The 24432-nt window shown below is 38.4% G+C and overlaps 1 protein-coding gene across 1 annotated transcript in view; it reads right to left on the bottom strand.

Annotated features, from left to right (window-relative positions):
• The window catches only part of TBL1X (transducin beta like 1 X-linked), a 191789-nt gene that overhangs the window by 133495 nt on the left and 33862 nt on the right, over window positions 1-24432 (bottom strand). The window contains exon 2 of the mRNA XM_066313848.1: window positions 3458-3530. The gene's annotated coding sequence lies outside the window, so the exon portion shown is untranslated. The remainder of the gene's footprint in view (window positions 1-3457; window positions 3531-24432) is intronic.

The raw sequence follows: 24432 nt of genomic DNA, 5'->3' as shown, positions 1-24432 counted from the left end.
AGAGAGGATACTACTTATGATTATGACAGAATGTTTAAATAGTCTTAGACCTTAAAAGAAAAAGGAAAAAAACCCAACCTAGGCCAAGTACATGATTTATTACACATACAATACCATCCTAATAGGCTTCCACTCTCCAGGAATTCCTAAAAACAAACACTCCTCCTCCCAAGGAATTTGTAATATAACATACTGCTCTTTAAAAGCCCACATCTACTTCCAGGTAATCAGTAGTGATGAATTACCTGGTTTACAGCCTCATAAAGCAAAACTGACTATGTATTTTAACGCTGAGGCCAACCACAGGACTTTGCTACTTTTCAAATGTAGTGATATACAATTTTCCAAACACCAAAGAAAAGCTTCAGGTGAAACAAAGAGATGTCATCAACATTTTAGGTCTGATCAAAACAAGTAATCTTTCAAAGACAGGAAAGAATGGGGAAGGATTACAACTACAGTTTTGCTAGCTGAGAACAAGCTATTTTAGTCAATAAAAATGTTTGAATATATTTGTTTGGCTCCTTTTCATTAAAATTTTCAGCTACTGAAGCTTTCCATTATTCAAACACCACTTTGTGAACAACAAAGAAACACTAAAAAATATAAAAAAACTCCAACAACCCTAAACAAAAATATTCTCATGAGATTAGAAAAACTCCTATATTTGTCTCAACAAACATCAACATTTTTAGGATTTCAATAGATGCTATGTTGATAAAACTTTAATTAGAAACTTAATTGATCTCTGCGAGAGAGATACTGTAGAGGGAGAGTTTTAAATCCCCAGAGACTTCTACACTATAAACAGCAGAGCATATGACATCTTTAAAAGCTGTCAGAAACCATACACTCTGATTTACAAAAATAATAGCAATCTCTGTGAATTTAACTGCTAGAAGAAGTTGAAAAGCTTCATCCTACAGTATCAACAGGCTACAGCAACAGCACCAGTTGGCTTCACCTCAGCCTCTAAATTGGCACTGACTAACACCAATCCCTGGAAAAGAACAAACGGCAGCAGAGCAAGAGTTACATCACAGATACATTTATCTTGCTTCACTCCCTGATGCAGATTTGCACAAAGCCCATTGATCTTTCTGGAATAGCAGGCACAAGAACTGCCACACACAGGATGCTCTCAAAACCAAGGCCAGCTCATTTTCATGTTTAACAGAGAAAATCTTGCCCCAAGGCACTCAATTTCAAGTCTGAATGAGAAAATCTGTAGGTGATGCAGTAACTACAGTAACTGGCAAATAATAAACTGGGTAAAACACCTAGGGATCAATCCTATATTCATGAAGGAACACACTACACAATTCAACTGGATTATCTCCATTTCTTAGTTCACTAGTTCTTGACTTCTACCTTATTAGACAACAATTAAGGACAATTTTCAAGTACAAAGTAACATAACACTGACATGGTATGTTTGTCACTATACTACTACAAGTTCTCCAGTCTGACAGAATGGATGCCTTTCTTTTGTATGGGCAAGCTTCTGTCTCATGTACACAGGCACAAAATCTGAATGACAATTCCACAAAGATTGCAATGGCATCTGGAATTTCTAGTGCTGGAATTTCAAATGAGGAAACGGGAACAAATCAGGGGAAGAAAATATTCCCAAACTGAACAGCTCAGAGCTTATGTAGCACCCAAAATACAGAAGGTTGGGAAATAGCTGCCTTTCATCACTGTCAAAAGCAATAGACTAAAATATGCAGACTAGGACTGATAACACAGGAAATAAATGAAAACATTTGCTTCATGTTAGTATGGAAGTTAAAAGAAACAAGGCAAAAACCTCTCTCAAAGGTCCCTGATGGATTTAAAACAGAGCTGTTGAGCCAACTGTGATTTCAAAACATGCCACTATCATTTAAGAACACTGAACTTCTCTTCTTTAATAAACCTTACACCTGTTTGCTAGTCCACAGACCCAATTCCTAAAACCATACGCAGCAAGTGCAAGACAAGGAACCAGAACTTCAATGAGAACTGCTAATGCACAGGAAAGCAACCGGTTACTTAAAACACAGTCTCAGGCACTATTTGTAATTCAGTACCTAACTTACAAATCAAAGAATGATAATGCTAAATGCTACCATGATGTATTTCTTAATGAATTAAAAGTCTTTCATGTGTAGCTCACAAAGCCTGGCAGATTTTAGGTTATGTATTTAATTCTCTTTAATATCGAAAGAAATGAGAGACATTTTTGTCTACTACTCTACTGCAGGGATCAACACAGTAAGTACTCTAGCAAAATGAAATACACTTTTTAATGAAGAGATGTATTGGATGTCAATTTATAAATTCCTGCATTAAGTACAAGAATATGAATAAACCACGGCAGAGGTTTGGAATAAACAGCTCTGGTAACAAGTTTAGACCAGATTAAATTGAGAGACTTTCAGCTGGTAACTATTGTTTTCAAAATTTAATGTAGATACCAGTAAGGGTATTCAGCTTAGTAAAGCTTTCTAAAACCAAAGATAATTCTTTTAGCATGAGAAATGCCATCAGGAAGAAAGGCTCTAGCTCTAGCGATTGTTTCCGAAAACTCAATTAACTTGCCCATTTTTAAAAATATGTTACCAGTAAAAAGAAGTTTCATGTTATAAAAAATTTATCTGCTCATTAATATTACAGACATTTCATATATTAATATGTATGACTAAATAAATGCATTAAATAATAAGTAACACATCAATGTACCCTTTTGACATACAATTTTTTTAAGCAACCAGAATAGTGCTTGGGTTGCCAGGAAAGAAAGCTATGTGGATAAATGGAAAATACTGTTCCTGCCTTTCAGAAAACTATGTAGGCTGGGGTTGGGACTGGGGGCCTCCAGATGCCAAGGAATGTCTACCACATGTCCCATCCAAGCTGATGAAGAAAAGCTGTCCCTGTCCTGTTTCAGTGAAAGAATACCCCAACCAAGACAATAGTTTTTGTCTCAAAAAAACCCACTCATGAAATGAGCATTGATTCTTTCCAGGACAAGCTTCCACAAGGTGATCTTCTCAGCCTTCACCCTCTGATGACCTCATATTTAACCTGGCTTGACCTTCAGTTCTGCTGAGTCTCAGTGCCTTACTATGATTATAAACCAGCAAGACCAAGTTAAGCTTTAAGAAACTCAGACATTAGTCTTAAGATAAGTAACTGAAAAAGCAAAACATCAAAATACCAAGAAATCCTGCTTATAAGCTATGTTTCATTCTGTGAAAACTCCCAGGATAGCAATAAAAAGAAAACATCACAAAGCACTGAAGGCTCTGTACCACATTCACTCCCTTGCAGGTAGCCCTACTACTTCTGGTCTCTGTCAATTCAAGAGCCAAAGAATTGTCTAAAGTTACAACTGCAATTAGGCATGGAGATGCTGAAATATATTTCAGTTTTAACATTTTGTAAAGCTGATTTCCACTAAGTATTCACTTACTCAGGTGCAAGAACAATCAAGGTCCCCAGTTTCCCCCAGATTTTCCCTTCAGGCCAGTTTTATCCTTAGGTACCTGTGCACAATTAAAAAAAAAATTAATTAACATTACTCCTCATAAGTTTATCTCTTGATAATATCAACTTTTATGGCCCCGATTTAAAAATTCTTATACCCAGCTTTTCTCACAGGATTATTTCCCATCAAAGGAGTTAACAAAAGCAAACTCAAAGCTGTTTTCCCCATGTAAAAAACCCTGGGTTTTATTTGACCAGCATATATATACATATAGATTTACCATGACCCTAAATGAAAGAGTTTTCTGTAAGAAAACTCATGTAAATTCAACCTGATGGGATTGCATGATTTAGGTATTTTTCATCACTTGTTTTTAGGAGTACAAACAGAGAGCACACAGTTAAGCCTTTGTTAGCCACATATTTAAGTTACCTTAAAGCTGTTAATATGTGACAAGCAAATCCTACATATTCAATTACTGCTTTAAAAATTGAAAGAAGGTTCGTGTACAGGTGCACTGCCACTCAGTTAAGGAACTCAAAAAATACAGTTATTCTTTCTCCTGGAAATAGTATGAATTAAAGAAACATTTTAAAAATGTGCCATTCAACCATATGGAACCAATTTTTGCAGACATATGGAGCTCCAATTAAATAAGTGTGGCTTTGCTGACACAAAAGTCCACCTGCACGTATTCAAATTTTCCAGAATTAGACCATCTAATTTAGAGCAGTCCATTTAAGAGTAACAGAGTAGAAAAGCAATGTATTTGATTTGACACAACCTCTGTAACCAGTCTCCTCAAATAGCAATTGCAGCCTTACTTTTGACCATGGTCAGGATATAATCAGATAAGATTGAATTAGTTCCCCTAAAATATAGCTCCAATTACATCAGATCAAAAGAAAATAATTTTTCATCTTCTCCATTATGCACGTAAATATCTAATTGGAAAATTAAGCAAGGTGCAATTTTTCAAAGAAGATTTAACCAGAAGTCAACGGAAATTAAAAAACTCACTATAGCCATACTTCCTAGATTTTCCCAGGCTTTTTGCACATCATTTCCAGAATAAATGTATGGAAAGCATGCCATTTAAAGAAACAGAAGTCAACAAGCTATATATAAACATCAACATCCTAAATAAAATCCCTATATAAGACAGGTATCCAATGATGTGGAAACTAACAAATTTTTAAGGTAAGCTCTTCAGAAGTTTTTTTTTCTTTCTTTTTTTTTTTTTTTTCCCCCAAGTGAATGCAGCAGCTAGAAGACAGTAGTAAATATACCCAGTGGCTGCATTCTATATGGTCACAACACAACTCTACGCACTCACTGCTCCAGGTTATCCTGTGCTGTTCCAGAACAGCACTCTGAAGACAGAAACGCCCATTCTCGGACAGAGCTCCCCTTTGGTGCTGTCAGGTAACAATAGATCCCTGCCAGGGGTGTCATATGATCCCATAGATAAGAAAACTTAGGAGCATTACAAACTTTTCTGTTCAACCAAGTTCCTCAAACTCATTTTTCAGAGAATTTAGCTTTCTATTATACCTTAACTAATTTTCGGGAGAAGCTGTATCCACCTAGTTTCCTAGTTAAGGTGACACAAGTCTCCCCTCACTTGTGAGCTGCCCCATTCACTATCTGTCTTAGGGTTTCTACAACAAATAAAAGCACATTTCCAGAGACCTGTCCTTCTTTGCTGCAGTCTTCATATACATCTGTTCCACTTGGAAAGACCATACAATTCTGAGATCATAGAATTTAAAACTGTATCATAATGCAAATGTCCAGGGAAGCTCAGTTAACATACTTTAGACAATCTTAATTCTGCACCTTCCCAGCTCTGCAGGACTTGCTCTTTGTACCTCTTTACTCAAGGCAGCTTTCTGAACTTGTTTTTTTTAAGACAGTTGCCATGGGAAAGGAGAAGCTCCATCTTGCTCAACACAGATATATTCAGTGTCCCTCAAAACCTGGCCACTTACCATCCAAACCTTATTATTGCCAATCCTGTGGACATGTGCCAGTGTCCCTATCCATATCCACTCTTGTCTTTAGGCTCAGTTTCCTATTTGGGAATCCCAGTCCTGCCTCCCTGCCTCTTTTCAGTGGCCACTTCATTCTCAACAACTTCATTATCCGATATATTGCTCCCACGCCACAACCAGAGTCCCATTAGCTCCCAGCTCTCCTATACTAGCATGCCTTTTAATCTCTCAGCTTTCTGCACCCTTCCCAGACCTGTTCATTTTTCCGTATCACTTTTCACCTTCCAATGTTTTTCCCATTTCTTTACTCCCCCACTCACTTCCTGTGCTTCCCTCTTGGCCTGGCAGTCTCCAAATTTCTTCTCAACAACTCACTCCACGTGTTTTCCTGGTTCCTACGCAGTCTTTGTGATTAGCATGCCATAGCCACGGCTGCTACGCTTTGTGCAGAACTCACTTCTAATGATGGGTGTTAAAGAGATCTGTACAAGGGCTAATGAGCAGGAACACTTAATTTCAAGATCCCAGAAGAACTGGGGCAGAAGAAAAGCCAAACCAGCAGTGCAGAAATAGAATTTTAGGCATTTAAATACTTCACTACAGACACCTATATATTTATCGATGTCGAGGCAGCTGTATGAAGGCTTTGTGAACTATAGCTACTTCTGTCTTGCTGTTAGATTAACAGCATCCACTCATTTAAATTTAAAAACAAAATCCTTCTACAATGAACCAAAATAAAGTCACTTGGAGTCTAAGTCTCAACCTAAACTCAATCTCCATCTCAGTTAACAGCAAGTTATTCATACTTTTTAAAACCATTTTTTCCCAAGAGAAAACAGCCCTTGATTTAGTCAAATATATTAAGTACTGTGGGGGAGGGGAAAAAAGGGGTTTTAATTAAAAAGAGGGCTTTCTTGGCACTATTTACCAAAGATAAGTGTTCTTATCTTTATTCTACAGAAGAAAGTAGATTGTAGCATACCTTCATCTATTTTTGCCAGAAAGTATGAGCTAACCAAAGACATCTTCCTATTTTGTCTCAAACTTCCCTGCCTTTGGTGTGTGGGTGGGTTAAGAACGCTCCGGCTGGATTTAAGGTGATTTTATAAAATCATAAAATACCAGGTTGGAAGTGACCTCTTGAATCGTCTGATCCAACCTTCCATGGCAAAAAGCACAGTCTATGTAAGATGGCCCAGCACCCTGTCCAGCCAAATCTTAGAAGTGTCCATGCTGAGGAATCCACAGCTTCCCTGGGGATATTATTCCAACAGCTGATTGTTCCCATTGTGAAAAATTTTCCTCGTGTTCAATCAGCATCTCACCAAGAATAATTTTTAAGCATTACCCTTCATCTTTTCCATGGGACTTGTAAAAAGGAAGTCTCCACCATCTTTGAGGCCACTAAGCCTTCTCTGCACAAGACTGGACAAACTCCATTCTCTCAGCCTTTCCTCACATGACAGGTTCCCAGTCCTTTGATCATCTTTGTGCCCCTTCTCTGGACCCTCTCCAGCCTGTCCACATGTTTTTGCACAGCAAGGACCACAGGTGAACACAGCACTCCAGGTGTGGCCAGGCAAGCACTGAGCAGAGTGGGGACAATGACCTTTAACTTATCTCTGCTGGTGACTCCCTTGCTGATGCAGCCCAGCATCCCACTGGCTTTCCTGGCCACAGCAGCACACTGTTCTCTCACACGGAACTTGCTATCCACCAGGACACCCATGTCCCTTTCCATGGAGCTGCTTCCCAGGTGGGTAGATACCAGCCTGGGATGCACTCCTGGATTATGGGACAGATCCCTCCTATGCTACTACTGTATTACTGCTACTGTGGCCATTTAATGAGAGCATACTTTACTAAATGAGTACAGATGAATGATTCAGTACCAAAAGTTTTTTGCTGAAGAGAAATTTCTATTATATGTTGACTCTTCTGACATTGAATCTAAAAAGAAAATATATATCTCCCTGATTTAACTGAAAAAATCCCATAGATTAGTTATGTTTTAATATTTAAATAGCAAATTATCAAAATATTTAGGTACACTACAACAACATAACCTTCCAACAACCTTTTTGTGTGTCCAACACATAAAAATTAAGTATAAATGCAGTATCATTAATGAATACAGTATTTACAAATAAGTCACTCATTCCTCTGTTGAGCCACACTTTAAGTACACTTTAATGCTGAAAGTAGTATTTACTTACCTTTATTTGATCCCAAATGCAACAGGGAAATAAAAATGTTCAAAATAGTTGGATCTCGCTGATAAGCACTCAACATTGAAAGGTATGTGTTAGGATAATGTAAGATGGTCCTTATTCTTATTTCTTCTGAAGAGATCTTAAACAGTCACATGAATATGTTTAATTCATACAACCGCTTGTTCTCCCACTTCCTGCTGGTGTTGAGGGCAGAAATCTCCAGTATTGCCTGACCCAGGAAAGTCACCACTGTCACTTCCCATGGAGAAAGGAGGACAGTCAATATGAATCATGCTCTGGGAACTGGGCTTCAGAACCTAACTAATGCAATGACGACAACTTATACAAAAGCAAATTATCACTTGTGATCTGAGGCATTACTCCAAAGTTGGCACTTTGAGTATCCTATTAATCAGTATTTTAAAATGGGTTTACTAGCTAGGATAACAGGAAATTAATAACACAGCTAATAGTAGTCGATTGATTTTAAATTAAATAAAGAATTAAAAAACTCAACACATACACATATGAAACCCCTCAAAATACAAAAAAATCACTGGTAAACTGATCAAAAAGCTGTAGAACAACTGTAAGTATTTGCCTCTTTTTATTTTAGGAAATCTTTCTACTCTGCTTTTTTTTCCCCTCCCTCACAAGTTCCTGGCATCCCTTGTACCATGATGTTTATATTCTAGTTTCCATCACCAGTGACATGAAAAATACACTTAGTTCACCCACACATATGTCCTTGCCAGAAAGGTGAAGAGAATAATTTACAAAATAAGGTCCATCGCTTCCCCCCCAAAAAACACAAGTATGAAGACAAGAATCACCCCTTTCCCCACCTCATCACAATCAAATGTGTCTGTGTCTCCCCACAGACTGAAAGAAGAAGGAAAAGAATGATTCGTACCATCTAATGGATTCCTGACATGGAAAATTTACCAGTGTAATCATACAATGAACTAGTTTAAATCTTCCATGAAAGGGTCTGGTGGGGAGGGTTTGGCAATAAAAAGGTTTTTTGCTTAAAAATCTTCATCCAAAAGAATCCCAGCTCACCTCAAAACACCTCTCTTTCTAGAACAAGGGGATTTTAGCATCATCACTATAGCTGTTGTAGTCTGGCTGGTGCTAGTTAACTTGGTCACACAGGCAAGTCCTAGAACATTCCAGCAAACAAGTGATCTGGGATTATACTTTATACAGCCTAAAGCCAATACAGTTAACATTTCTGTGATCCTTGACTTTCACACTACAGAGAGCTGATGGAGAGAGGAGGTGCTGATACTTTGAGGAACCACTAATTACAGGAATTCATTGTGAAGGGCATTGCTAGAAAGTAATAGAGATGTTTAAATATAAACAGTGCAGTTGCTGTCACACAATTGTCCATGAAAGGTTTCACTGCATTCTTCCACTCAGGCTGATGATCTGCAAGGTGTTGAAAGGAAAGAAATTTACCACAGTATAAGTCCCTTCAATTAATAATCCTTCATAATTCCTAGCACATTTTTTTGTGTTTGATTTCAAAGTAAATTATAAGTCAGATCCATTTTAACAGTTTAATGTAAATGTTATGCCCAGAATTTTTGAAGGATTTGCTATTACATTTAGTCAGCCAAGTAGAAGTACAGTCCATTTTTGAAAGAGAATTCATCCTAAATGGGAGCTATTGCTTTTTTACGGTAAAAATTAAAAGTGACATTCAACTAGCCTGAATTATAACATTAATGAACTACTGAAGTTACTTGTCTTGTTTTGAAATATGTGTACAATCACAGGGCAAGTTGCTACTAGAAGCAGGAACAATATCCTATTTTACTAGTTCTCTTCCTTGAGAGTGCACCATTGCCTAACAGATATATTACAAACATCCAGGCTTACATTATAGCCATTCCCTAAGATTTTTTTTAAGTAACAATAGTCACATAAAGCATACAGCTTTTTCACAGTCAACTGAATGTAGGTGGTGGCCTAGGCCTATCAACATCACGATGTTATATCTTACTTTCTCTTTAAATCCTGTCTGGAATAAAATCTAGAAAGCTGTGGCCATCCTTTATCAGCCACTTTTTCACTTACTAATTTAAGAAAAACACTTCCTCCTGTTGCACACTTACCAGGAAGCAGCTATGCCATGAATATGTTATAGACACAATGCTCCTCTCAGGCTGCACAGCTTTCTGAAAAACCGAGTCAACCTAATGGAAGCACTTCTTTTTATCATTCTTTGCTTCCTGCCCACATTCTGGTTACTTAATTCAACACCAAATTTAGAGCTTTTGAAAGAATTTCACATCTCATCCTGCTTCTGTAGTTCCTCCCCTGAATGTGAGGTCATTGATGATACGCTGATTTCCCTGCAAGTCTGCTTTCTCACAGAAATGCCAAAAACGCAAAGGCAGAGTGATAACTGAACTGCAAGACATCACTTACTGAGAACAGTTCTGGGCTACAGGAGGTGACAAATGACTGAAAAACTTCTCTGCGCCAAACAGTAAAGTATGAGTAGCAGAAAAAATGCTACATCTCCTCTGGATCACCAAGCCAGCAGTTCACTGTGCCTCAGCACAGTTCAGAGACACGGGACGATCCTTTCGGGATGAACGTGCAACTGCAAGCAACCACACGATGAATGTTCAGTTCTGCAGTTTCCATTGTGTATTGCTCTACATGTGCTAAACCCCACAAAATGCTTCTCAATACTTTACAAAAGGCAAAACAACTATAGGAAAGGCTACAATTATACTAAAGCTTTACAACTTGCTATTTTCTATGTCTTTGCAATAGTTGCATGTTTTTAGTAATTGCTAACTAGAAACTTCTAAATGATCACAATAAGTGGACCATATTTAACACAACAAAAAAAGGAATAAAAATATCTATCCTTCTCTTTCCTGAGGGGACCCATTCATTCCTGATCCCAGATCTAGTAATTGGTTCTGTGATGAATGTTAGAAGGTGGAGGCTAGAACAGGGGACAAGTAAAATACACTGTTATTAAAGGGTTATTAAAGGGTTTGGAAGAAGAGCAGAAAAAGCACGCTTCTCTTACCCACTAGCAACCACTGGAAAGACTGAAGCATGTTGTTAGTGCCAAATAAATATAATCAAAACAAACAGTTATAGTCTCCCTTCAGACCCCTTGGAGACCTCAATACTTCAAATCCAAAGACTCAGCTCATAACTTAACTTTCTACTGTCATTCCAGAATAAATCTCCTGTGCAGCTTATTAAACTGTCTTTGCACCTGCTCCAATCTAATTCCATCTTTCTGTTCACTGCAGAGGATCATCGGACACAGTATTACAAATGAGGTCTCAGGAAGGCTTTACAAAATGCTACTAGCATTTCTCCCTCTCTCTCCAAAACATCATGTCTAATGCATCACAGAAGCACATTAGACTCTTTCACAGCAGCTTCATACTGGTGGCTTAGAGCCATCTTAGCGGCATTATCACAGCACTTTACCTAATTCAGACTGCTACAAACATTAAATCATCTACACAACCTCCTATGATATTAACAGATGTTCTTCTCATTTTAGATATTTGCATATTGAGATAAGTGTGACCTGTCTCAGACAAGGCACTGAGGGCTTGCAGAGCTGAATTAGCAACTGACACCTTCAGATTCTTAATCTGAAGTATACACCCCTGAACTCCAGCAGCAAGCAGATGAACTACACAGTGCACAGTAACAAACTTGCCTGATACTCCACACCAAATGCCCGTGCTTGCACTCAAAACTGATTTCTAAATGGATGGTCCTACATGGCCACTTGTCTACAATGTAATTACATCAGCCTGCTGAGGAGCCACACAGAAGATACTCAGAAAGGACAAATCTCCACCCACTTTGTCTCTACGTCCTCAGCCTGCACTCAAACTGCCTTTTTGAGGCAATTCCATCCAGACAAGCCACTAGGTGCTAGGCCACCTCCTCTCACACATACTTGCTCTTAGCTGCCAGAGCAAAAGCTGCTCAGTGATAACCACATCTACAGAAGCTCACATCAACACTGATACATTCTCCTGAAAAACATTTTCAGGATTCTGAGTTTATAATTCAAATGCTCTGTTTGTTCAAAAGTTTACATCATACTGGAAGTGACAGTCTCCTGGTTTCAAAAGAAAAAGGCATAAAAAAATTAAAAATGCAGACGCACAAATTTAAAGAATCATGATGGACAAAGCGGCTGGTACCAAACAGCTTAGTGGTCCCTACACAAGTCAGTACATTGTAGCTACTCACATCATAGTGTTAGTTCCACTCTCGCAATCAAATGCTCTCAAGAAAAACCTATCTTTGTGGAAAGTTTACCCAAAACATGATCATTACTAGAACTAGACAAAACAAGACCTCCTTTCCCATAATGCTCAGGATCTCTTAATTGCCAAGAAATGCCATAAATGTTTTGCAGTGGCATTCCAAAAAGTACTTTTTCTACCAAGCAACTAGCAGAGTCAGAACTGTCCTGTGAGCCAAGGACATGGGAGTTTTTTTCTATAAATAAAGCAAGCATTCTAGTCAAGCAGAACACTACCTTCTCAGAACATAAATATCGTAGCTACACTCAAACTTGGTTTCTCTTTTTCACTCATTATCACATATATACCTTAACCATTTCCTGTTTAGATCCAACTACACAGATTAACCCACTGCTGGTACTGGAAAAAGATCACAAATAACTAAGGCAGACAGGATAACTTCTGCTGATTGCCCATGGTGTAGAATTAAATGTCAATAAAATGAAATACTGCAGCTGTGCACTACCTCAGAGAAATCTGTAGACAACTCACTACATCGCTTCCACAGATGAAATATGTGCCTTCTAGATATTTATGTTTTTAGAGCACTTTCACGCATCACTGAAGGAAGGTATGGACCAGAAACAACTGGATTGGCATGACCCAGCACCTTACTGCTGGCCAGCTGAGCTGAGTCAGCTACAGGAAGAGGTAGATACTCTTCACAGCTACATCACTGCCCAGAAGTGAGGGGAAAACCTGTCCATGCTGGCTTAAGTTTTATTTTACAACAGAAGGGACAAATATCCATCCTGCATCCAGTTCTCCCAAGGGAGATGAGTATGAATATGTATGAGATGGGTGTGACCATGACCCACCTCATATAAAACTGCAGTACCACTCAGCATTTTATTAAACTGCATTAGTGCAAGTCTCAGCTTGCAAAGATGGTTTTCTGTCCTCTGTGCTCATTAGCAGGATCTCAATGTATCAGTTTGGCCCTTTGGTCTTAAATAATGGAAAAGGTTATGCTTCCCTGAAACTGCAGATATATATCAGGCACAATTCCGGTGAGGTTCCCAGTCTATGACACCTGGAATATAAAATACACACACTTACGACTGAGTGCATGCTTGACTTATACTGACAAAAAGTAAGTAATCTGAAAACCAGGACAACTATTTCCTGGTGTTCACAGTTGGGATCTATGTAAGTTTTCTTTATAAATCAAAATTTCAGTATCTATACAACAGAAGTGTACTTTTTAGTTCTAATATGGAATCTCCATTCAGAAAACAAGCAGAACCCAGAATAATTCAAAATTTACTTCTATTTGAACACAAATGTAAGTACCTCTTATAAAGTCCTACCAGTAATATCCACTCATACTTCATTTTCCAAATGTATTGGAAAATACATGTGTCAAGATACATTTGCAAAGAAGGCATACATATAGTTTGCATGTGTACAAACAGACACTGAAATCTGTATATAAATGTACAAAAAAAGAAGCATTGCAGTTTGCAAACAAAAATGAGCAGGCAGCGTTTCAAACTGACAGTGTGATATGGTGTTATCAAGGAAGGACAAGAACAACAGTGATTTACAGTAAATTACTTTTACTGGCCGGGGATAATATACTGCTATGAGACTACATTAAGGAAGTTTGCATTGCTGCCTTATGGTGCTTGATCTTTCAATTAATGTCTCAAGAACACTGAATTATCTCTATCTGAGCAGTGTTTTTGATGTTAGCATGAAAGAGGTTTTTCAAACCACAACACACTTGGACAAATTCTCATCAACACTTCCATTTCTAGTCACTAGGTCCCACTCATTCTGTCTGACTAACCTCTCAACTTTACTTTTTAATCTTTATGTTGAAATAATAAAAAAAAAAAAAAAAAAAGGCATAAGCCAAACACAGAGCCTATGCCTACATTAGCCAGCTTAATGCCCTTCAAATCCAGGGAATCTAAAGCTCCTAAACATACGTTTATCTATAGCACACTCCTTTCTAACACTGAAAAGTATCGTGCAATTAACGCATTTAGTAAATGCAATGTGTGTGTATATATATATATATGAAAGTATAGATTTGACACAGGATAAGGTCTCAGCATATGCAGATGTCAGGTGGGCTAATAACCTGCAAACCAGAACCACACAGTGTAGTTAACAGCCGTAAAAAGGAAGAAAGAAACTACAGGAGGAGCACTCAAAAATTTTATGAGTGGTATTTTACCAGGTTTGCTAAGGGCATGACTTCAGTAATGCTTTTAGCCTGAGTTTCCTAACTTTGATAAATTTACAGTAAACTTAAATATATTCAGAAAATCAAAAGCAAAACACACAAGACCAAAATTACTTCCTTGAGTTTCCTCTCTTGAATTTTGCATCAAAGCAGCAGCATAGCAATTAAAATTTCCAAATACTACTCATTCCACAAAGACCCACTGAAGTTCTCCACACAAAGCAACCATCTGGCCAGTCAGACACTCAGCAGTGGACTATCAGCTAGATCTCCCATCATTTTTAGGACATGACATCCTAGTGGAATGTGTTATCAAGTAAATTAATCACAGAATGGGTAAGGTTGGAAGGGACCACTGGTAGGGACATCTGATCCAACAGGATTGTGTTCAGATGGTTCTTCAATATCTCCCATGAGGGAGACTTCAAACCTCTCTGGGCAACTTATTTCAGTGTTTGGTCACTTGCACAGTAAAGAAGTTCTTCCTCATGTTCAGGTGGAACTTTCTGTGCATCAGATTCTGCCCATTGCTTCTTGTCCTACTGCTGGGCACACCAAGCAGAGCCTGGCTTTGTCCTTTTGACACCTCCCTGCAGATACTGATAGACATTATTTAGGCCCCCTCTCAATTTTCTCTCCTCAAGGCTGAATAGGTCCAACTCCTCAGCCTTTCCTCCTAAGAGGCTCCAGCCCCTTAATCATCTTTGTGGCCCTCCATTGGACCTGCTCCAGGAGCTCCATGTCTCTCCTGCCCTGAGGAGCTCGGAACTGGACACAGCACTCCAGATGTGCCACTCCAGGGCTGAGCAGAGGGGCAGGATCACCCCCCTGCTGGCAATGCTCCTCCTAATGTCCCCCAGAGTCCCACTGGACTTCCTGGCCACAAGGGCAGGCTGCTGGCTCATGGACATCTTGGTGCTCACCAGGACCCACAGGTCCTTCTCCACAGAGCTGCTTTACAGCTTGGTCTCTACCCTGTTCTGGTGCAGGGGATTGTTCCTCCCCAGGTGCAGGACCCTGCCTTTGCTGAATTTCAGGCAGTTCTTCCCTGCCCATCTCTCCACACTGTCGAGATCCTTCTGAAGGGCTGCACAGCACTCTGGGCTATCAGCCACTCCTCACAGCTTTGTGCCCTCAGTGAACCTGCTGAGGAGACATCTACCCCATCATCCAAGTCACTGATGAGCTGCTAATTACAGTGAGGCACCACTGGTTCCAGGTTGTCACAGATGAAATGTGGCAAGGTTGCCCAAATCCAGAGTTTGAAACCAAACCATGCTGAACCTCTACACCAAGCACACTCGGTCTTGTTCCTATGAACACATTACAGCCAAGTAGAAGGAAATACACTCAAAGCACAGGGGATTCTCCACAGAACAGAGTACCCCATATTTAGCACAGGAAATTGGTTGTTGAGATTACAGCTCAAAGTTACAGCTTTGTTGAAAGATCTGTAGAAATATTTGCATTCATTAGAAACTGAATAACTCTTAATATGAATTGGCTGAACCTAAATACCTGATACCTTTACAGAGGCAAATGGTGTCAAGTATTAAACTAGGCTAATGTCATTTTAAAAAAAAGTATCAGTGTGGAAGAAAAAACATTATTGTAATACAATTTTATATTATTCCTGCAGGACCTACTGATGAAGAAATTATTATTTTTTTAAAGGTAATATCATAGGAATTTTAATCTAAGTATATTTTATTTAATAGACTCCTGTGGTGCATATCCAACTAAACTGCCTCATCAAAGCCTCTAAAAATTGGTCTAAATACAAGGAGAGGCATATTCTGCATAGTAAGACCTCTGAGAAAAGCTTTTAAAAGGAGCACTTTGGAGAAGTCTTACTTTCTCTGATAAGATACATGGGAGTGCTTTCACAGAAGTAATTCTTTATATAAAGATAAAAAATATTTTAAAGCTAATTGTCAGACACCTTCACACTTCTAAGAGCCAATGATTCCACTCAAGGATTTCTTACTACATGCAGTGAACTATCGTTCACTTCAGCAATTTCCATGCTAGTAAAAATCCTTATCTGAGAAAATTTCTTGTGTGTTTTGGTGTTTGCAGGATAAGATTTTTGGTTTGCAGCTACCTGACATATGAGTCAAATATCTATTAAAAAAAAAAAAAGAAAAAAAAGAAAAAAAAGGCCATTAAAGATTATGTTACCTACTCAGAGCAACAGGAAAATTATGGAAGATACTAATATTTACTTAAAGACCTCTACACCTTCCTGATGATCAAACATGCTAAATAAAAGTTCACATCCCAATTACCCTAAACATCTATAAACAATAAAACAACCCATGCTATCTGAAAGAGCTACGATTCCATGCAGTAACAGTAAAACATTTCTTACAGGTATTAAGTTCACTGAAAATCTTGGTAAATAACTTGAGATACCCCCAGGGAGAGTTTAAAAGGAGAACCTTCCAATTTCCCTGAAACATCACCTGTACCAGTGACCAGCAGTCAGACACTGCTCTGAGTCAATTCCACCCAGTCCAGTACTGAGTCAAGATTAGTTCACCGTAGTAGCAAAATAGAGTAAGAAAATGAGTCAATGTATTGTTTTTGGGTTCACCCTGTTGAGATCAGGAAAGGCAAATAAGAGAAAGCAGAACGACTCCACTCTGAATTACAGCAGGAGACCCACACATTCCAACATACCCAGAACACTGGAATTTTTCAAGGGAAACGTACTGAAGTAAAAGCACTCATCAGTGATGTGATTTTTTTTCCATTTAAAGTATTCTTTCAAAACTTTAAAATATTTTAAAGCACTATATTAATACCTTTTCTTCCATCTTTGGATGCTCATATTCTAAGTTCCCTCCTTTTAAAGACAAAGGAAGAAGGAAAGTACTTAGAAAAAGGGTAAGATAGAAATTAAAGTCAAGGGTCTAAGTAGTCTATCCAATTAAGCTCAAGGAAATTAATATTTTTTCTGTCTTCAGCCATTTTATTTTTTGCAGCAAGTATTTTTGAATGCTGTCAACACAGCCCTTATCAAAATATTTGCAATTCAAACAGTCATGTTTGAAGGAAAGAAGGGGTGAGTTGACTTCTGTGCAACACGAAAGACTCTAACTATGCCTGCAAAAGTCAAATGGAAGATAGAAAAGTACAACCAGTTTTGAAATAACAAGATGATCTTCTTCCCCTCAGAGAAGGTGCTTGCATCGTGGTTAAGATCTTACTGGGGAAATAGAAATGGATAATTCCCCATGATTTCTTATGCTCAGCTTTCCACACATTTCTGTCAGTATTGCATAAAGTTTTTGTCTGCTAAATCCCTCTCCAGAGCTGCTGCATAACTCCACTGACTTCAGCACTCACTGTGGCCACCAGTTCAGGAGAACTCTTGGAATGAGTCACAGTTTATCCTCTGACCTACTCTGACAGCAGGTGGTTGAGCCCTGCAAAGCACTGAATGAACTGCCATTCATTACCTAGCAGCTCTTCAGAACAGAACTACAGCCCAGGGAAGTATCTGGAGAGAAAATGCAGATTCAGTCACAATGGTCATGAATTAAGAACCAAAAGCTTACCAAGAAAAGCAACCTCACAGAAAAAAAGTGGTATTTTTAACATTATACATTAAATGAGCACTACTTTACATGTATCAGTGACACTATTGATCAAGATATGGTATGTGTTTATATGGAACCAGTTTAATCCCAAATGGAAAGAGAAACATGAGGTACCTGTGAACATCATTAACACCACAGGCATAATCATTATAGACTTCATAAAAGTGATAGCGATTCTGACCAAAAGAGCTTTTGTTTCCAGATCAGGCCAAGTTAAGAGCGTATATTTGTCTCACAGCAACCTTAATATTGCATGTGCATTCCTGTATTTAGCCATCTCATGCAATAGAGATTAAAAGAAGCAGGTAAATATTGTCCATAAAAGAGTAATTTTTTTGACCTTGGCAAAAAAATAAACCAAAATATTCCACAGTGGAGAAGGGGAGGAAATGAGTTTTCCTCTTCCCATCATTTAATCCTTTTTTCTTTCTTTTCCAAGTACAAGCTTTGACACAATCACTATCCCATCACTCTGAGCGCAGGCTCTCAGTTGTTTCGGTAATGAAGTATATGCCAAGGGTTCAGGGAAGCTTGGGAACTCAAACACACACATGAGGTTTTTCCACCTATCTTCTCTAATTAGCAACTATCAATGAACCAACAGCACACAATTTGAGAACAGTGAGAGCCTACAGAATATACACACTCCACCTCCCTCCTGAAGTGAAGGAGCAACAGTGAAATGGCCAGCCCTCCAGGACTGAAATAAAATATGACCTCATCCTGAGTTGAAATAACATATAATGGACAGATGTTTCAGGCAAGTAGGCAGATAGAAACTATTCTACCTGCAAGATGATCCTGGCTAAAGCCCAGGAACCTTTAACAAACTGACAAGGCAGCCTTCTCCTACTCTGGCATTCTCCAGGAGCAGAGATGGAAATACGTGGACACCAGAGCAGAGAGCCCCCATGGCACCAATATGGCCCTGTCTAAGAAACACATCCTACGTCTATAAATTAAAGCAAACCTTAGGCCACCATGACCTACAACTACTAAAGACACTGCACAAGAGGAGTTTGCTGCCTGGTGTCCTGACTACCCACATGATACATCTGCTGCTCCAGCCAGGTATACCTCAGTGGCAGGACAATGCCATACATCAACCACACTCATTTTAAAATACTTGAAAGAAAGATGCTTATCACGAACTACAACTAATTTGAAAAATGTGTATTCAAATGAGTGAAGTTTACATTGCAAAATAAAGGTAATAAAACCACATTTGTTTTTAGAAACCCAAGGACTGAAGGAGCAGCATGTCTCCCAATTTTAATTTTCAGTTTCACTATATGATACTGCGAAGTCCTGATTTAGTTGTAAAAATGCTACTGTCACATCTTGGTTTGGTAACTGATGCAAGCTTGCTTGTGTACAGAGAGCAACCTATCTTAGATCCCTCCATGGACCAAAAATAATTCTTCGTTTACTTGCCTCTTTGTACTTAGCCAATTTTCCATTTGCTAGTGCTGGCCCAGCATGGGGATGTTTTATTCTGGGGTGACATTCTGGTTCCTACATCACAAATAGTCTCCCTTTGGACCAATAACCTAGAGGAAGGACTGCAGCAGCTCAGCAACCATGATCTCCCTACAGCTCCAGAGGGAAAGGTTACATTAAGTATTCCCATATTTCTGTGAGTAAGCAGCAGAATGTGATTGTCCATATGTCATAATGCTGGAGGCCAACTGCACTCACAAAACCTCCAGCACTTTCCCCAGGATGTCCCCTCTGTGGAAATTAAGGTGAAAGAGCTGGTGCCTGTGAAGTTCCCATGTAATACAGGTCAGGACGTATATGAACCCAGCTTCTACCTCCCAGCTTGGAAGTACTCAGGGGTCTACTGCATCATTGCAAGAATTTCCTTTATAGGAAATGCTTAAGTGCTCTATTTACTCATAGTTTCACTCTTGTTTTCTCCCCAAATTTTTTTTTTTTTTTTTTTTTTTTTTTTTTTTTTTTTTTTTTTTTTGGTCTAGCTTCCTAGTCGCACCCTTTAATCCATCCCTTTGGTTTCCTGTTCCTTGCCTATAGGTGCAATTATTCCTGATCACTGCTTTTAGCTTCCATCAAAAGCACATATTTCAAGTAAGCATCACTGGAAATTTGATTTGCTGAAGAAGCAGCCCTTTTCAGTCACTGAAATCCTGTCAGAGGCAATCACACAGTAGATTTACCTTCCAAAAGTGATCCGCTGCATCATTATCAATGATAAGAAGCCAAAACCTGGAATGGGGTGGGGAGGAGGAGGAATTCTTTTAGAAGAGAAAACTCAACACACTTGTTTTTAAGGTTTCATCTAGAGATAACTGAAAATGCATTGTGCCCAAGGGCATCTGATACTAGGTCAATTAGCTCCCTGCACTGTCTCCATTTCAGTGTCTCATTGTCATCCAGCAACAAGATTTTCATGAGAGAAAAGTATTGAAAAATGCCAAGAAACATCTCAGAGCAGAGACTGTCAAAGAATTCTTTATGAATGAAAGCTGCTCACATGAGTAAAGCTGTAAGGTATTCAGATGCCAGGACAGGAGGAGAAAACACACACACATACTGTGAACACTTCCCAGTTAGAAACACTAATTAAAATCACTTCATAAATGCAAATGGATCTATACCATAAACTCTTAAAAGCAAACATGAGTGGCAAAACTCTAATCCAATTATCAGCAGTAACAAAATATATGTATATGCTGCGCATTTTCAACTCATCAGACACAAAACTGAATTTTATAGCCCATCAAATAACAAAAGCCCGGTATCAGCAGTGTAGTTAAAAACTGAAGATAAACAGAGGCTTAACACACATGGATTTGAATTTGTCTAGAAAAGTATTTCCCTTGCTTTATCACAACGGTTTGAGAAGTGATAAATATTTAAATATTATTAGCAAAAGCTATTATTTAACTGACAGTTATAAAATCATGAATGTAAAGTCCTTGAGACAAAGTAATTCTGTTCTAGCATGGCAAATGCTTAGTTACTGGTGAACACAGAGCAACAGCAGAACACTTCACACTTGGCAAAGTTTGAAATAATATTATTCTGCTTCAGTAAGAATCTATAAGTAAAAAATGAGGTATTTAACAAGCTATGCAGGATTTATTACCTTTGAAATGTTACTCTAATTTGCAAGATATAATCAGGTTTCCAAGGAACAATGCTGAAATGTAATAAAGGATCCAGATCTCATTCCTTAGCAAGTCCTTCCATTTAATCATAAAAACAAGATAAATCTAGTTTGCCAAAAATGAAAAGATGAACGAGGCAGATAGGAAACAAATCAGTTAAGTACAGGCATCAGAAACTACAGTATGAGATGGCATACAAATCCTGTGGTTGACAGAGATAAATCTGTCAGATAAATTCAGAAGAATTAGAACTGACACTCAACCTAAGGTTTGAGCAGAAGCTTGTACCAGTGCACAACAGGAAGGACGATGTAGAGATGTTTCAGACTTGTCTCTGCTTTGAAAATCCCCTAGCTTTACTGATTTTTGTCATCGCTTGATCATAATTTTTACAATAACATATTTCAGGAAATATTATGTTCCCATAAACTGGGATCTTGAGAACGGACAGTATTTGCATTGTCTGATGGTACATTCTGAAAAGTAACACCATTTCAGTGCTCCTGAGAAATATCACACATAACAAGTTCAAAGGAGACCTTACATAAGCCGTAAGAAAATGTGTAACTTGCTCTGAACACAAACTTAATTTCCGGCAAGGGATGATGATACAGTTTCCTGGCATCTCAAAATAAGGCACCTCTGGCCTTATCAAATAAAGGTAACATTTTATGTGTTGGAACTACTATGCAAATTAGACGTAAAACAGAAATTAATTGTTACTGAAAGTATTTGTAAGCCTGTTGCACTTTTTTTTTTTCCTTTTTGGGAGAGCAACAAGGTCAGAGAATCTTGGACAGCTACTGCTGCTAAAGGCTGCCAAAAAGGTGGTTTTGCACTGTCTGAAGACCATGGCAACAAACATCTTTCAGGCATCCCTTTTCCCACTAAGTCTACACAGGCAGTAGCTCACCTCAGTCCTCACTGCCTCTCACACATGAAGTGTAAATACCAATTCCTCCACGACTCAGAGAGCAAGAGTGCAAAAACTAAAAATCCAAGTTAGTAACCAACAAATTACAGAAATTCAAGGAGGTTTTTCTTACAACATGCTTAACCATCACAAGGAATAAGACTGCAGTGGCTACCATATTTACCACCTCGTTTTGTCACCCTATAATGCCTAAGAAATTAAACATCTAAACCAGTCCCTGTCAATGCAGCCTGATGATGAGATGAAGGGAATTTAGGAGAGGCTGATTAACAACTGACAGAAGAAGAAAACCATCAAGGCATGCAAAAAAGAGTAAATTCCTGAATGATTATGTTGATATGCTTGGTGCAATTACAAATGAAGATTATATATTCAGTATTTCCTACCTCCTCCTAAACACTACAGTTTTGTTACAAGCAATGGAGTATTACAAGCTCAGCATTGCAGCACACCAGAGGGACTAATTAGGACAGTACCATGTGGTCCATGAGCTTTGCCAGATCAAAACAAGCACCTCTGTACGGGCAGTTTCTTCAACCATTCTTCAAGTAGAAGACCCATTTATGAGTTTCTTTGCACAAAACTGATTTCAGTATGATCAGGTGATGTCAAGCAGCACTAAATGTAAGTATTATTTATCATATATTTAAAAGGCCAAAAACTACAACAGCATTAACAGATCCACTGAAATGTAAATGCATAAATAGATTTAATGCACTCCTACTCAACTACCTCAATTTATTACTTGAAGCAACAGTCTTCTGTTTATTGCAATATTTATTTCTGTCTCAGAAGAGAGAAAAAAAAATTGTGTGCCAAATTTTTTATGTGGTGAGATTCCTCCCTATACCAGAGATAATTTTTAATTCAGTATGACATATTGTTTTCATTACAACAAGCTTACTTTCAGCATAATCACAACAGGTAAGGATTATGTTAAACCTTTTTCTCAGCTGAAGGCCTAGCTTTTCTTTAAGTGATGTCATGAGCTTCTCCAAATAAATTAGCCTGTCCAGCACAGATGCTGACATTTCATATCAAGAAAGAGAACCACACTGTAAATAAAGAGCTACAGAAATATGTGTCAGCAGTGACTTGGCAAAGGTTTAAGACTGATGCACGTATTTCTCGTATGAAAAACAGAAGAAAGCTGCAGGTGTGAAGAATGCTTCTGTGAAGAGGAAATAGGCCAAGCTGACACCTTAACACTTAGCCAAATACTGTATTTGATGAGAATGCAGAAAATCAGTTAAAAGCTTTGAAGCTACTAAATTTTAGAAAGGAAAGCAGGAAGAGAATACAGAAGAAAAACAGTTTCTTAGAGTTTAGTCTAGGGTGCTTTTATATGTTAATGTGTGTGCATGCACATACATGTGTACACATGGGTTTGTGTGCGTACAGAAACATCTCTGACCAATCAGTTAAAACAGCTTGCAGCAAAAATAAAGTATATTGCATTCTCTCTAAAAACATACTCCAAACAACAAGAAATAGAGACTCAAAAACATTATGGAAAGGTATGAACTTGTGTCTTCTCACTCTCCCTAACACACTCAAAAGGCAGAAGGGAAAAACAAATTTTAAGTATTCACAGCACATTTGGCAAAAATACAGAACTTCCACATTCAACAAAATTCAGACTAACACAGTACAGCAAACATTCACATTTTACTTTACTTAAAAGATCCTAGAAAAATAAATAATAGATCTGAAGTTAGAAGTATTAGACACAGCCCAGCCTTTTGCCTTGGGAATTTGGGGGAAGGCTGTCTGGTCCTTTCCACCGCTTCCTCTTGTGGCTTTTTGCAGGGGAAAACGATTTACAGAGAGAGCCAAGGAGCTGCTGGTGAGGTCACCCAGAGAGCTGTGGGCAGACACCTCCAGCACCACCCTACAGCTCCCAGGGGAAGCCCACAGTGTAGGATGGAGATGAAAGCTGAGGAGCAGCAGAGGAAGACTGTCAAACCTAAAATGACTCACCCAAGTTAAAACACAGGGAAATACACTGGGGAGTGCTTCCAGCTAGAAGTCCAAACTCAAAGTGGTCAACAAAAGTATTATTCCTAAATTGTCCTAACCTGTTGATTACAAATTACTTGTATGAGAAACCTTCTTGGATTCTCCTCAAACCAGAGAATTGCAACTGGGCCTATATCTGTTTTATCTTCTGGGAAGTTGACAGAGCATTCTTTTCTCAATAAAAAGTTTCTAACTATGGAAGTGAGAGGCATAATGTTCTAGAGTAGCAAGGGAATAAAATTCTACTGTCAGTATATTCCCCCAGACCTGCAAACCTGTTCTATCAACAGCATGAGAAAAACTTTACAGAATGAGCAGGGCTCTGAAACAAAGCACATTACCAAAACTGCCTGACCTCATAAAGCCCTTCCTATTGAAGGAAGAAAAACCAAACCCTTCGTGGCCTTAGTAATAATAAAGATCGCTGTAATAACTGCAAAATGTCTTTATTGCTATTTTCAATTATATTTTTGGTCCTATTTTCACTGGGATATCTTGTTGCTAAATTATCCACCCAAAAAAGGGAAAATGGAGTTCAATAGCTAATATAACTG

Source organism: Sylvia atricapilla, chromosome 2, assembly GCF_009819655.1.
Source record: "Sylvia atricapilla isolate bSylAtr1 chromosome 2, bSylAtr1.pri, whole genome shotgun sequence".
Classification (NCBI taxonomy): domain Eukaryota; kingdom Metazoa; phylum Chordata; class Aves; order Passeriformes; family Sylviidae; genus Sylvia; species Sylvia atricapilla.
Note: the sequence above shows the minus strand (reverse complement) of the source record. Positions and strands in the feature narration are given on the sequence as shown.